Genomic DNA, 13,674 nt, shown 5'->3' with positions numbered 1-13,674 from the left:
AAGAGGGGTTGAAGGGAGGGGAGGGGATTGGAAAAATAAAGGAGGAATCAGGATATTTCATGTACAGGTACAAATTCCCTATGATGCTTATGATCATTATGTATATCTAAATTGTACCAAAAAACGTAATAAGGATAAAAAATAGTAATAAAAAGGCAGAAATACAAACCACTGACATGTTAAATTAAAAACTTACACAATATGTATATGCCATGAGACTTCTTTGACAAAAAAGACAACTTATCAGTTTGCCCCAAGGCTTTAGTAAACTAAGACCGACCTGCCATACAAACATTCTATCTATCCTGCTATAATGGTATGTCCCACTCAATAATTTAAAAGACTCTACTCTGTAAGAGTTGAACAAAGCAGTCCTTCTGATGCTTACTAAATAAAGTCACTACCTGTTTCATAGTACAGAAGAAATCAGTGATCCAAAAATCTCCAAGCTACTGAGAAAGTAAATGCAGCCTAACACAAGGAATACATTGGGGAAAGATGGGAATCAAGATCCTCCTTTAGTATGTAACAGGAATCCTATAAACGTAACTGCAGGCAAATCACTATACCCTCCAATAGCAGTTCTCCAGACTAAAATTTATACACAGGCAAGTAAATCTCAAATTACATAGCACAATTTATGTCAGGAATTACTAACAAGGTTCTCAATATTTGTTTTCCAAGTCCTGCTGTTATTAGTCTTTAAGATAGAATACAGGGCAAGAGAAAACGTAAGGAAAGAGAAGACATGTTTTTTCCCTTAGATTGGGTAAAAAAAAAAAAAATCACTTTCCTAGCCAAAGCAGTACTTAACAGTTGTGATCCTTCTGCCACATGACTTTGCAAACCCTTTACGCAGCTGGGGTCAATCCAACAGCCTCCTTTTATCCTCCTACTCAGAATTCTAAAAATATAGGGGTTGAATTAGGTTTGCCACAAAAATTTAATTAAACAAAATAATTAATGCTACATTTTACTGAGAATCCTAAGGAACTAAGAGAAGATATGCAATGTAAAAGTGATCTTTCCTTGCAGTGAGGTCTTGGAGGAGGTCACAACACCTCTCAGAATTTTATTCAATTTCATTCCAAAGGCTTCTGCCCAACTTTAATCTTTGGGCTACAGAGACAACATATGGAAATCTAGTTAAAGCCCTTTGGGAGCTAAGAACAAGAACAACAAAAAACATTAAAGCAGCTCTTTGGACCAAATGGACTTGGACAGAAAAGGGCTACTTATTATTTCTGAAAACTATCAACTAAAAGCTATTGGAACCTTTCTGCAGCACAGATTCCTGGCAGTTAAGCTATTCAGAGCACAAGAGCATAGAATGATTCTAGACAGAAGCAGAAAATGCATTTCTAACCCAGTCACCCTTGTTTACCACTGGAGACAAAACACTGTGTGGCTATTTAGAGATCGCAAAGCACCTTAATAAAACTTGGTGAAGTAATAAGAGCCAGGATTTTGCAAAATATCTTAGTGAAGCACTCAAGATAAACACGGTATAAGGATCATCAGTGTCCCTAACCCCTACACCCATCAAATCCTTCTTACACTAATAAAAAAAGTTCAGCAAAGAGAAGAGATTTGTCCAAGGTCGTTCAGTAAGTGGGTGCCTCTAAGCAAACCTATCATCACAGAGACTACACTTAGTCCCTCAAAAATGATGCCTAAAGGACTCCTAAATCTACATCTTCAGGCAAAATACATGGATGCATGAGCCCTATCATTTGAGACCAGGTTATCTCCAGGGTTCACATTCTATCACCTCATGCATAACATGCTACCACGCATCCAAGCACTCCTACTCTGTTGATAGTATCATCACTCTCTGACAAGATGAAGGCTTCATCTCAGTCTTGACACTTTTCTTCCCACTCCCCAACTGCTTTATTAAATAATGCCAATTCTCTTTAATAAAGACATGCAGCCCACTTTGTACTGTATGTTTGACTTTGCCTTTTCCACTTCAATTTTCCTTGGCTTTCATCATCTTAAATTTAGCACTTCAGTATTTGTCCTACAGCTGGGCATGGTGGCACACACCTGTAATCCCAGCACTTGGAAGGTGGAGGCAGGAGGATCACCATGAGTTTGAGGCCAGCCTGGGCTACATAAGCGAGTTTAAGGCCAACCTGCACTACATAGTGAGACCCTGTCACAAAAATATATATATATATTTTTTGCCCTACAATCTTCCTGGTCTCCATCCTTTCCATTTCTCCAATTCTTAGGACTCACTTTAAAATTATTCTCCAGTCAGGTACAGTGGCACAGAACTAACCCCAGCACTTAGGAGGCTGAGGCAGGAGAATCACTGTGAGTTCCAGGCCAGTCTGTACTACACGATAAAACCCTGTCTCAGAAAAAAAATTATTCTCCACATTCACATCATATTAACACTGCATTCCTAAGTTTTCAACAACTCCCAAACAACTCTTGGATAATTGCCAAAATAGTCAAGATACAAATGAAACTCTTTCCAACCCCATCTTCCACTATTCTATAAATGAACGTTAATGTAGACTGATCTTATTGGTTTTCCAAACCCTTGAGTTATAATCCCACTTCACTCCATTAAGGATTTTCAACAGTGAGACTCTGACTTTTATAATTTACTCACTTTTTTCAATTTTTTGGTGGGTTTTTTTATTTTGTGTTGTTTTTGAAACAGGGTCTCACTATGTAGAGTTCAGACAGGCCTTGAACTTGCAGTGATCCTCCTGCCTCAGCTTTCTGAGTGGTGGGGATTACAGGTGTGTGCCACCTTTCACATCCCATTTTTCCTTTTTATCCTCATCAACCCCTTACTTCTACTATCATACTGGAAAAATTTGAGACTCACTGTCATATCTCTTGTCTATTTCACTACAGTGCTAACAGCAATGCCTTTCCTAGGACATGTACCAGGTAAGGGGGCTACAATAACCCCCTAACACCACAGGTCTTTCTGGATAAGGAGTCAGGTAAGATGTTCTTCAGACACAATGAGGACACTACAAAAGAGTCAAAGTCAGTCATTCAACATGTATTTATTGAGCACGTTTTATGTGCTCCAAAGTATCTCAAAGTAGCTTGTTAATTTGAATCTTGAATTTCTGTGGTATCATAGGATAAAAATCTTAAAAGCTGAACTCCCAAATATTTTTAATTCCCAGAGTTGTTTGAATTCCAGTAGATTTTAAAGACCTAAAATAATTCTTGTCTAAGGAGTAGAGTAGAGAAAGGAGTCAGATTAAACATTATTTAAACTAACTGAATCTATACATTGGACTAACATGTTCTTCCTTCTCACAACCCCCTTCTCTCATACACACCCTGGGGGGGGTGCCTCTTTTTTTTTTTGAGACAAGATCTCACAATATAATTTGGGCTGGCCTTGAATTCATGGTGATCCTCCTGCCTCAGCCTCCTGAGTGCTGGGATTACAGACATATTTCTCCATGCCCAGCAGACACCATACTTTTAATCTTTAAAAAATTATTCAAGATGATAAAAGATTTGAGTTTTAAAGAGTAACTTGGCTTTCTAAGTTGTTCCATAGAAATTTACAAAATGTAGAAAGGGAATAGTGTGATGAAAGACAGCAGCATGAAAACAGGTAGTGTTGCAAGAACATACTTGACCATACAGCAAGACTTCAGTGAAATACCCATCATAGGACACAAAAAGTACTCCTACTCTTAGGGATCTGAATTTTTCTTCAAACTATGTTTCTTCTCTCAAAGTTGACACTTTTTCAAAAGTGGAATAAACACAATTTTTGAATTCTCTCCTACTATGTCAAACAAACTACCAGCATGCCACGGAACAACAGCGGATAAGGAAGTTATGGACACAGGACTACAAGGTTCTGAATATTGTCCTGCAGTTACTTCTTCCAACACTGAAAAAGGCTGAGTGCCTCTCTGGCTCTAATACCCCTAAAAAGGCTTCTTCTATGAGGAGTAAACACTAGATAAATTTACTTTATAAGTGACCATTTGAAATTTCATTCCCAATGCCTACTTGCCTTTTTTAAATGTGTAAATGAAAGATTTCTCCCTCACTTTGCAGGGATATTATGATTCACTACAGTATGTTTCCAGCTGAAGCATAAAGCGGACACTCAAGGCTGGGCTTGGTGGTGCACACCTGTCGTCCCAGCACTCAGGAGGCTGAGGCAGGAGAACTGCCATGAATTTGAGGCCAGCTTGGGCACTAGGTGAGTTTAAGGCCAGCGTGAGCATCACAGTGAGACTCTCTCAAAAAGCAAAACAAACAAAAACAGACACCAATAAACAATGGGTATTTTTATTTTCAGGTTCCCTTTCTGGTATATAATGAAGTTCCTGTGATGCTGCTGCTATGAAGGTATAAATCCAAACTCAACTCTGAATAAAACTGTCTAAACTCCTCATTTAATTATCACAAAAAATCTAGCTTCTTGGAATTAGAGTGAAAAAGGATACTCAGGCAATCTAAGTAATTTAACACGCCTGTTCCCAGCTTTATGAGGGTGATTGTCACTTATGCTGGTTTAATCAGCAAAATAATCTTTGAAATAACGAAGTAATTTATAAACCTTAACTAGTAATCTTTATACACAATAAAGAATTTGCAGTAAATTATGAAAGGAAAGAGCCTCATTAGATTTATTGCCCTAATATATGTTCAATTACATATCAGATCTTTTTTTTGTAGTTATTTATACTGGCATCCTCCTAGATTCTGGGCAACTTAAGGGAAAGATTTATATAAAATCTATGTATGTATCCATAATGCTTTAAACAGTTTCAAATAAACAGATACAGAATTTGATCTATGCCATACTTGTCTCAAAAAGGTTCACAATAAACCAAACAGGGGAAGCAGACTATTTCAACTACTGAGAAAACATACACTACATATGGTAAAATCATCAGCCATCAGAGAAGTACAAAGAGTAATCAGGACTTGGTTCCACCCCTCCACCAGACTCTTGAATTCTTAATATCCCTCCAATCAGAGGAAAGAATAAAATATATTTACAGTAACTCTGGTTTTTAACCAGTCTGGCAAACAACAAGTTATTATGCTAAACTATAAAACAAAAGTAATAGGTACCTTATCAAATGTACTCTACTAGAAATATGTACATTTAAAAACAGAAGACAAGCCAGGAATGGTAGTGCAAGCCTGTAATACCAGCATTTGGAAGGCCAAGGCAGGATTGCTGTGGGCTACACAGTAAGTTCAGGCCTGTCTGGACTACACAGCGAGACCCTGTCTCAAAACAAAAACAAAAACACAACAACAACAACAGAAGACAAAGTTAACTTAAGAGTTAAGGTAGACAGGTCTCAAACTGAATTAAAGCCAGAAATCAATGCCCACTGACTGGTTCTGTTCAGCTCCCACAAAAGGATTTTTAAAACTTTAAATTTTAGCATAATTTGTAATAACTAAATCTTGGAAACAGCCTATATGACCATCAACAGATGAATACATAACAAAAATACAGTATTTATACATGATGGAATACTACTCTGTCATAAAGAAGGATAAACTTGAGGCATTCGTAGGGAAATGGATGGAACTTGACATTATAATGTTAAGTGAAATAAACCAGACACACAAATTTAAATATCACATGGGAACTGGGAGTAGTGGGACGTGCCTGTAATCCCAGCACTTGCGAAGCTGAGGCAGAAGAATTGCTGCAGGTTTGAGGCCAGTTTGGGCTATACAGTAAGTTCAGAGCTAGCAACAAACTACACAGCAAGACTTTGTCTCAAAAAAAAAAAAAAAAAAAAAAAAACACATGCTTTCTATTATATGAAAAACCCAAAAGACAAATAAATAGCAAAACAAAAGATAAGGAGTAGGGAGGTCTTTTTCAATGGGGAAGGGAATAAGAAATGGAGAGAAGGGGAGAAAGGTAAGGGAAAGGGATAAAAAAGAGAAAGAAAAAATGGAAATACAGTTTTTGCAAATGAGAAGAGGAACAAGAATTAAAGGAAACAGAGAGGGATGGGAGGGGAAGGGGAAAAAAATAATTGAAATATGTTATGTACATGTATAAACTCCCCTGCGATACATGTAATCATTATAAACTGCAGACATGTACTAATAAAAAATTTTTTAACTTTAAATTTTAACTGCAAGCACTTGGAAATTTCACATAAAATTTCTGATATCAAATATCCCTCTGTTGGGGAGAGGTCAGATCTGACAACAGTGAGAACATATTCCTGGTACACTAAAATGATCACTGGAACTAATGTGAGAATTATCTCCTTTGCCCTATGTTCTCTAGCTTACTACAATCTCCACCCAACCCCACTTTACAGATGGGGAATCTAATCTGGGAGATGCTCAGAACCACAGAGCTGGTAGTCTGCGCAGGTAGCTACTCTGGGACTTTCACTCTCAACAGCTCTTCAATTTGACCTTCAAATAAAAGGTAGTTAATGTTAGAAGAGGTATTTTAAAAGACCAGTGCATGAATATTTATAGCAGTATTATTCACAATAGCCTAACATGTAGAAGCAACCCAAACATCAACTGGTAAACAGGTAATAAAACTGTTCCAAATCCACACAAAAATACTCAAAGAGTACATGAAACAATATGAGTAGATATCAAAAGTATTATGTTAAATAAAAGAAGTCAAACCAGAAAGACAACACACACTATACTGCATCTACTGTATATGAATTCCAGAGAAAACAAACTAAAGAAGAGGGGTAGGGTTGGGGTTGGGACACTGACTGCAAGAGGCGCACCATGGAACTTTCTGGAGTGACAGAAATGTCCAAGATATGACTATAGTGGTGGTTATGAAAACATAATAGTCAGCATGTGTTTGTCAAAATTCAGATTTAGATGAACTTTCTTTTCTTCCTTTTTTGTACTGTTGGGGATCAAATGAATTTTCATTTTATGTAAATTATACCTCAACACAGCTGATTTTTAAGAAGTGTTTAGAGATGGGCATGATGGCACACACCTGTAATCCCAGCACTCAGGCTGAGGCAGGAGATAATTGAGAGTTCAAAGTCAGCCTGGGTACACGCAGACCCACATTTATAGCACCACAATTTGTAATAGCTAAATCTTGGAAACACCCCAAATGCCCATCAATCAATGAATAGACAAATAAGATGTGGGGTTTTTTTTTAATACAATAGAATACTACTCTGCCATAAAGAAGGATAAGCTTGAGACACTTTTACGTAAATGGATGCACCTTGAGACCATACTTTCAAGTGACTAAATCAGAAACACATATTTAAATACTCCACTGTTTCTCTGGTATGAGAAATCAAAACTGTAGATACGAGCCAAAATGTGTAACAGATATTGGGAAATGGGAAGAAAATGTTCAAATGAGAAGAACAGGAAGGGGAAGGAGGAAAGGAAAGAAGGGACAAGAAAAAAAAAAGAAAGCAGGAAAAAAATGGAAACAAAGCTTTTGTAAATAAGCAGGGAAAGAGAAGTTGAAGGGAAGGGAGAGGAATGGAAAAAAGAAACAAGATATATCATGTACAGGTACACTTCCCTAAGATAAATGTGATCACATATATATCTAAAGTGTACAAATAAAATAAAAAATTAAATTTAAAAAATTCTGTAAGTCCATCTCATTTTATACAACATAAGTACGATGGTAGAAGCCTTCCCGTTTTAAGAAATTCACAGTTAATCTTTTGAACACAAATACAACACCCTTCCCCCCTAATTCTTCCCTATCACTATACATCAAGGACCTTTTTTAAGTGCTACTTTTGTTAAAATTTAAATTTCTCAGTAAATGGCAACCCTTTAATGGAGAAGGCAGCAATTTCCTCAGGAATGGTGTGCACTAGATCCTCAGGGGCAAATCAGGCGTAAATGATTTCTTTTTTGAGACAGGGTCTCACTATGTAGTCCAGGCTGGCCTTGAACTCATTATGTAGCCCAGACTGGGCTCCAACTTGGCCTTCTGAGTGCTGGGATTATAGGGATGGGCCACTATACCCAGCTAGGTGGAAATGATTTTACATGGTTCCTCAAAAAAAAGACTCTGCTGTATATGTGAAAAATTAGGGCAATCCAGTTGGGACCCCTCCTGTCTCTCAGGAGCTTTTTCTATTCTTATTCCCCATTAGTTTTCACAATGAGTTTTCCTACTATTAAAAGTTATTCCAAATCTACAAGAAGCAAGAGGTTCTGTTTATATCTGTCAAACACCGAGAACCAAGTGTGCTAATGACAAATTCAACAAAGCACAATCAACTTTTTCTTGGTATCTGAGAGGTGTACATATTAATTTTAACTAATGAAATTTATCTGAAAACAAATTAACAAAATAACTAAAGGTTTTTTAAACATCATAAAGTAGCTTCTTTAATTTCTCTTAAGGCTCAATCTTAAAATGAAAGCTTTTGATTGCACAACGATGATTAATTCTTCCCTTTCAAGTAAGAAAAGTCCAACATCTCTGTTAATAGTAGACTTTATTACCTTCCAGATGACACATTCCTACAATATGTACTTTTATTTAAACAGTTCAAGAGCACTGAACTGCAGTTAGGCAGTGAGCATACAGAAGTAGACGGCAGAATCCAACCAAGTAGGTGATAGTTTAATCAGAAGACTCTGTGCTAACAGTCAAGTGCTAGTGAAGATAAACTGAGAAGGCAATGGACATAACTGCAAAGCTGGGCATGGTGGCTCACACCTGTAATCCCAGCACCCAGAAGGCTGAGGCAGGAGGATCTCTGAGTTCAAGGCCAGCCTGAAGTGCATAGTGAAACTCTGTCTCAAAAAGACAAAAAAAGAAACTGGAATGTAAGTTTGAGAAGTGGTTCCAATGCAGATGTGGTGGTGCATGCCTATAATCCCAGCACTCTGAGAGGCGGAGAAAGAAGGATCACAAATTCAAGCTCAGTCTAGATAATTTAGCAGTTTAGCGACACCCTGTCTCAAAATTTAAAAATAAAAATGGCTGGGGATATAGCTCAGTGGAAAGGCCCTGGGTTCAATCCCTAGTACTGCCAAAAAAAGGAAGAAAAGAGGTTCCATTTAACATATTCAAAGTTCATGAGCTTAAGAACACAGTAACTAAAAATTTTCCAATATCCTTCTGTGAGATGGAAATAATGATTAATTCCTACCATTATAAATTAATAAACTGAGATTACCCACTGACGTCTAGCCAGACAGTTAAGTAAGCTAGGTAGAATCTTTTCAGTTCAGGCCTATAACAGTCAGGCATGATAGCACACATCTGTAATGCAAGAGGATTGCCTTGAGTTTGAGGTCACCCTGGGCTAGACCCAGTAAGTTCAAGGCCAGTCTGAACTTCATAGTGAGGTCTTTTCTAAAAAAAAAAAAAAGCCAATATAGTCTACTAAAACTTTTATGTTTTCATAAAATCCAGTTTAAGTAAACGAAAATAAAGAAACCATACATAAAAGCAAACCAAAAGCTATCAATGAAGAAAGTAAGATTATGGCATCTTTCCTTCCTTGGATACTTAACATCAACTGACATTTTCCAAAGAAAAGGAAATGCAACCTGTATCTTTTCAGTCTTTGAAAAAACATCAGCCCTAATATTTGGATAATTCTACAAATATTTCAAGTAATGACACGATCAATGTGGCTTCCAAATTCATATGTATCTAAATATAAGAACTATTAAGTGTTACCCGTTCACTTGGAATAGCATTTCTTGGAATAGCTCTATCGCTATTTTGTTAGAAATGACATGCTAGCCAGGCATGGGGGCACCCACCTGTAATCCCAGCACTCAGAAGGCTGAGGCAGGGGGATCACTGGAAGTTTAAGGCCAGGCTGGACTACAGAGCGAGTCCAAAGCCAAGCTGAATTACATAGTGAGACGCTGTCTCAAAAAAAAAAAAAGAGTAAGAAATACATGCTAAATGAACCTTTAAACCTCAACAGGACCATGCCCTGAATATAAAGGTTCTTAGGTACTGTATCTGAAGAGTTAACTCTTTTCAATCAAAATGCAACTCTAAAACAAATGGCAGGCCGGGGATACAGCTCAGCGGCGGAGCACCTGCATGGTAAGTGTGAGGAGGTCCTGAGTTAAGATTCCTAGTACCAAAAAAGGATACAAATAAATAAAATAAAATAAATGGGACTTGGGGGCTGGGGATTTAGCTCAGCGGCAAAGCGCCTGCCTGGCAAGCGCAAGGTCGTGAGTTCGATTCCCAGTACCGGAGAAAAACCAAATAAATAAATAAATAAATAAATAAATAAATAAATAAATAAATGGGATTTGGCAAGCCTACATGCCTATAATGTGTGCGCTACCACGCATGGCTAAAAATTACACTTTAAAAGCAAACAGTTAAGGGTTGGGGATGTGGCTCAGTGATAGAGCTCTTGCCTTGCATATGCAAGGCTCTGGGTTCTATCCCCAGCACTACATGTAAAAAAAACCGAACAGTGAGCCAGGCACGATGTGACATGCCTGTAATTCCAGCTACTTAGGAGGCTGAGGCAGAAGGATTGCAGGTTTCAGGGCAGCCTGAGCAACTTAATGAGACCCTGTCTCAAAATTTTACAAAGGGCTGCAGGTGTGGCTCAGTGGCAGAGCACTTGCCTAACATATGCCTACCACTTGCCTAGTATGGGGGTTCAAGCCCTAGAACTACAAAAACACAACAAAAACAACAACAACAACAAAACAACTACACATAGAACAAAGGTAAATTTTTCTTGAACTTTAAAAACTGTGCTACAGTAATAAAATAACATAGAAACTCCTTGTACTTCCATTGTCACTTATATTTAATCACCACCACATCCATACCAGTTATTCCTTTATTCCTTGCACTGGCATCCTAGAATCTCGACATGTCCAATCAGTAATCTACTTAGGTCACTAACTTTTTAAAGTTTTCACTTGTTGTAACGAATGAGATGGAAGTGCAGTATCCAAAAGCTTTTCTGGATGTATCTGGCTTCTTTTGTGCTCACATGTCCGAAACTCCCAGAGCTAGGCACGGCTGCACGTGCGTGTATTTCCAGCACAGGAGGATCGCTTCGGCCCAAGAGTCCAACACCAGCCTCGGCAACATAGTGAAACCCTGTCTCAGAAATAACTTTTTAAAATCTCAGAGCTGGGGCTGGGGGTTTAGCTCAGCTGCAGAGCGCATGCCTGGCAAGCGCGAGGTCGTGAGTTTGATTCCCGATACCGGAAAAAAAAAAAAAATCTCAAAGCTGCTGTACCAGTCATACAAAAGAACTATATACACTGACTAGTAGCAGGAAAACACTAAGCAATGCTAGTTGACTTCACTGACTAATATAACAACTGCCTTTATAAGTATTCTAGGTATCAATAACACAAGTTTTTGTTTGGTTTTAATTTTAGCTACACCCTTTTATAACTGATTAAGGCACTGTAAAGAGATAAGGTTTAGAAAGCAATACAATATTGATAGTAAAATACAAGCTAGTATTTCCATGTACTATAAAAATTACACTGACTAAATAAATCTATCAAATAATCCGGAGCTATATTTCTACATATATCTTTCCTAAAAACTGTAAATCATATAAAACTACAACCAATAAAACCCGATGATTCATTTATTTATCCACTATTATTTTTCTCCAGTTGACAAGCACATACTGTGAATTCTTAAATAGTATTAAATAGGGCCTACATGATACACTGAAGTGTTCCTCTTCTGAGTGCTTAGCTAAAGATGCATCAAATAGCCTGGTACTTTTCACAATACCACAGTAGCTACAGGTTGTAAGCTGATGTTAAAGTAAGCTTAAATTAATAATGTGACAAGGCCAACATGATGAAAATAATCATGATACAATTAAATAAGTGATTTTCTAATTACGTACTCATACCATTTTCCCTTTTGGTGTATTTTTTAACCATTTTAATTTAAGAAAACAAAAAATACACTTAAAAGTACAATCAAGTGACAACCAGTTTACCACATACTGCAAGATTTACACAGAAATCTTATATTAAAAAAATTAAGTTAGATCTTGATCCTCTTTCTCACCTGCTGGGCATTTGCAAGAAAATGTCCTAAAGAACCTTCAAGCCTAGTAATTTTTTCAAGTAGCAGTTTTCACATGAAGTTGACTTATATGAGCTACCAATAAATATGAACAATATGGGCAAATTACTAAGACTAAGACAAGCATTGGGCCAGGTCTTTAGAAGGCATCTGGATGAAAAGATGGAAACCCCGCCCAGCCCTCAACTTTCTCGGCTTTTCTACTCCCAGTTTTCTCTATATAAAAAAAGAAAAGCAGAACACTGGCTGCGTAAAGGCCTGGTACAAAAACTCAGACCGTTATCATCCAAGTACCTCGTGTAAGGTAGTCTTAAGGCTCAAGCCCGCTCAGAAACAGCACAACGGTTCGCTTTCTCAGGTTAAAAGAGAGCGATTACAGGGTTTGGCGGCCGGGTTTGTCGGGAAGCGCAGGGCCGAGCAAGAGGGAGAATCCAAAGACTGAGCTCCATCTAGTCCCAGGAACCACCCCCAGGGGGAAGCTTGACTGCCCTCAGTACTTCCCTGCCTCCTCTGCTCTTGGGAGGAGAGCGGTAGGTCGGGGTCAGGATCCCCTGAGCTACTCTTCCGGGTCCGATCGGACTCGCCTTCGGACACCCGAAACGCCCCCGGCCCCGCTCACTCGCCCTTTGCCCTGTCTCCTCCCCTCTCAGTGACCCACCACCACTGGTCCCCTCCCATCTAACATGGCCGCCCCGCCTGGCCCACCCACGGCACAGCCTAATTGGGGGGGGGGTTCGTGGCACCGCCTTCCTTGTAACCCATTGGTGCGGCAGCCCCAGACGGCCTTCCCGATTGGACACCAGAGCCTGTCACTCAGTCAGGAGGGCCACGCCTCCGAGCCGCTTCAAGCTGCTTTGAGAAGACATATAAACAAATCCCGAGAGGGAGGCCCCTCTCGCGGGTCGCCTCTGGGGTGGGGACGGAAGGGAGAAAGGCTACCTCAGAGACACCCCTGCCCGGACCCCCTTCAGCCCTAACCCACGCTTCCTCATCTTCTGCCAAACCAGCCCCGACCTCCACAGTCCCGGCCCTTCCTCACACGCCCCCCTCTCCTCCTCCTCCCCCGCCAGCCTCGACTCCCCTCCCTCCCGGCCCCTCCCACCCGCCCGCTTCTCTGACAGGCCGGTTGCCGGCAACAGCGGCCCGGAGCAGCGGAGAAAGGCCTGGAGCCCTGGCAGAGCGGACGCCGGGCAATGCCCATGCCCGGCCTAGCCTGCTGCCTTCCCGCCGGTCTTATCCGTCGCCGCCCCGCGCTTTTATGTAACCGTCCCGGGCCGGGAGTGGGGGAGGGGAGCGCTGCCCCGGGAACAGCCGGCGGCGGCCCGCGCCCCGCGCGCCCTCACCCTCAGCCCTGGTCCCGGCCCCCGCCCCGCGCCGGCCCAGCCCAGCGCCTCGGCACTGCTGCCTCCTAGGCCAGCGCCCTCCTCCGCCGGCCGCTCGCCTGGTCTCCCAGTTCACGCCCCTGCGAGCTCCGGGCAGTGAGTCGCGGCGCTTACCTGTAGGTGCGGGGGCGGCTCAGGGGCTGGGTCCAGCTCCGTTGTAGGGGCCGCGGCCCCTCTCCATGCTGCCTCGGGTTTGTTTTGTTTATGTCCTTCCTGACGGGTTCCCGGAAATCGCGTGACTCTCCCCCCTCACGTGGGCCGCGG

At 40.5% G+C, this 13,674-nt stretch overlaps 1 protein-coding gene across 3 annotated transcripts in view; it reads right to left on the bottom strand.

The window, feature by feature from the left end:
- Crebrf (CREB3 regulatory factor) overlaps positions 1–13,674 on the bottom strand; it is a 51,029-nt gene extending 37,355 nt beyond the window's left edge. Inside the window, exon 1 of one of the 3 annotated variants that reach the window (XM_005376348.2) lies at positions 13,525–13,674. The gene's annotated coding sequence lies outside the window, so the exon portion shown is untranslated. Of the gene's footprint in view, positions 1–12,010; positions 13,011–13,524 lie in introns of those variants that run through there. The other 2 variants (XM_005376346.2, XM_005376347.2) reach the window with 2 other exon arrangements.

The sequence above is a fragment of the Chinchilla lanigera genome, unplaced genomic scaffold (assembly GCF_000276665.1).
Source record: "Chinchilla lanigera isolate Chin_1 unplaced genomic scaffold, ChiLan1.0 scaffold00007, whole genome shotgun sequence".
NCBI lineage: Eukaryota > Metazoa > Chordata > Mammalia > Rodentia > Chinchillidae > Chinchilla > Chinchilla lanigera.
The sequence above is the reverse complement of the archived record's forward strand: the minus strand, read 5'-3'. Positions and strand labels throughout refer to the sequence as shown.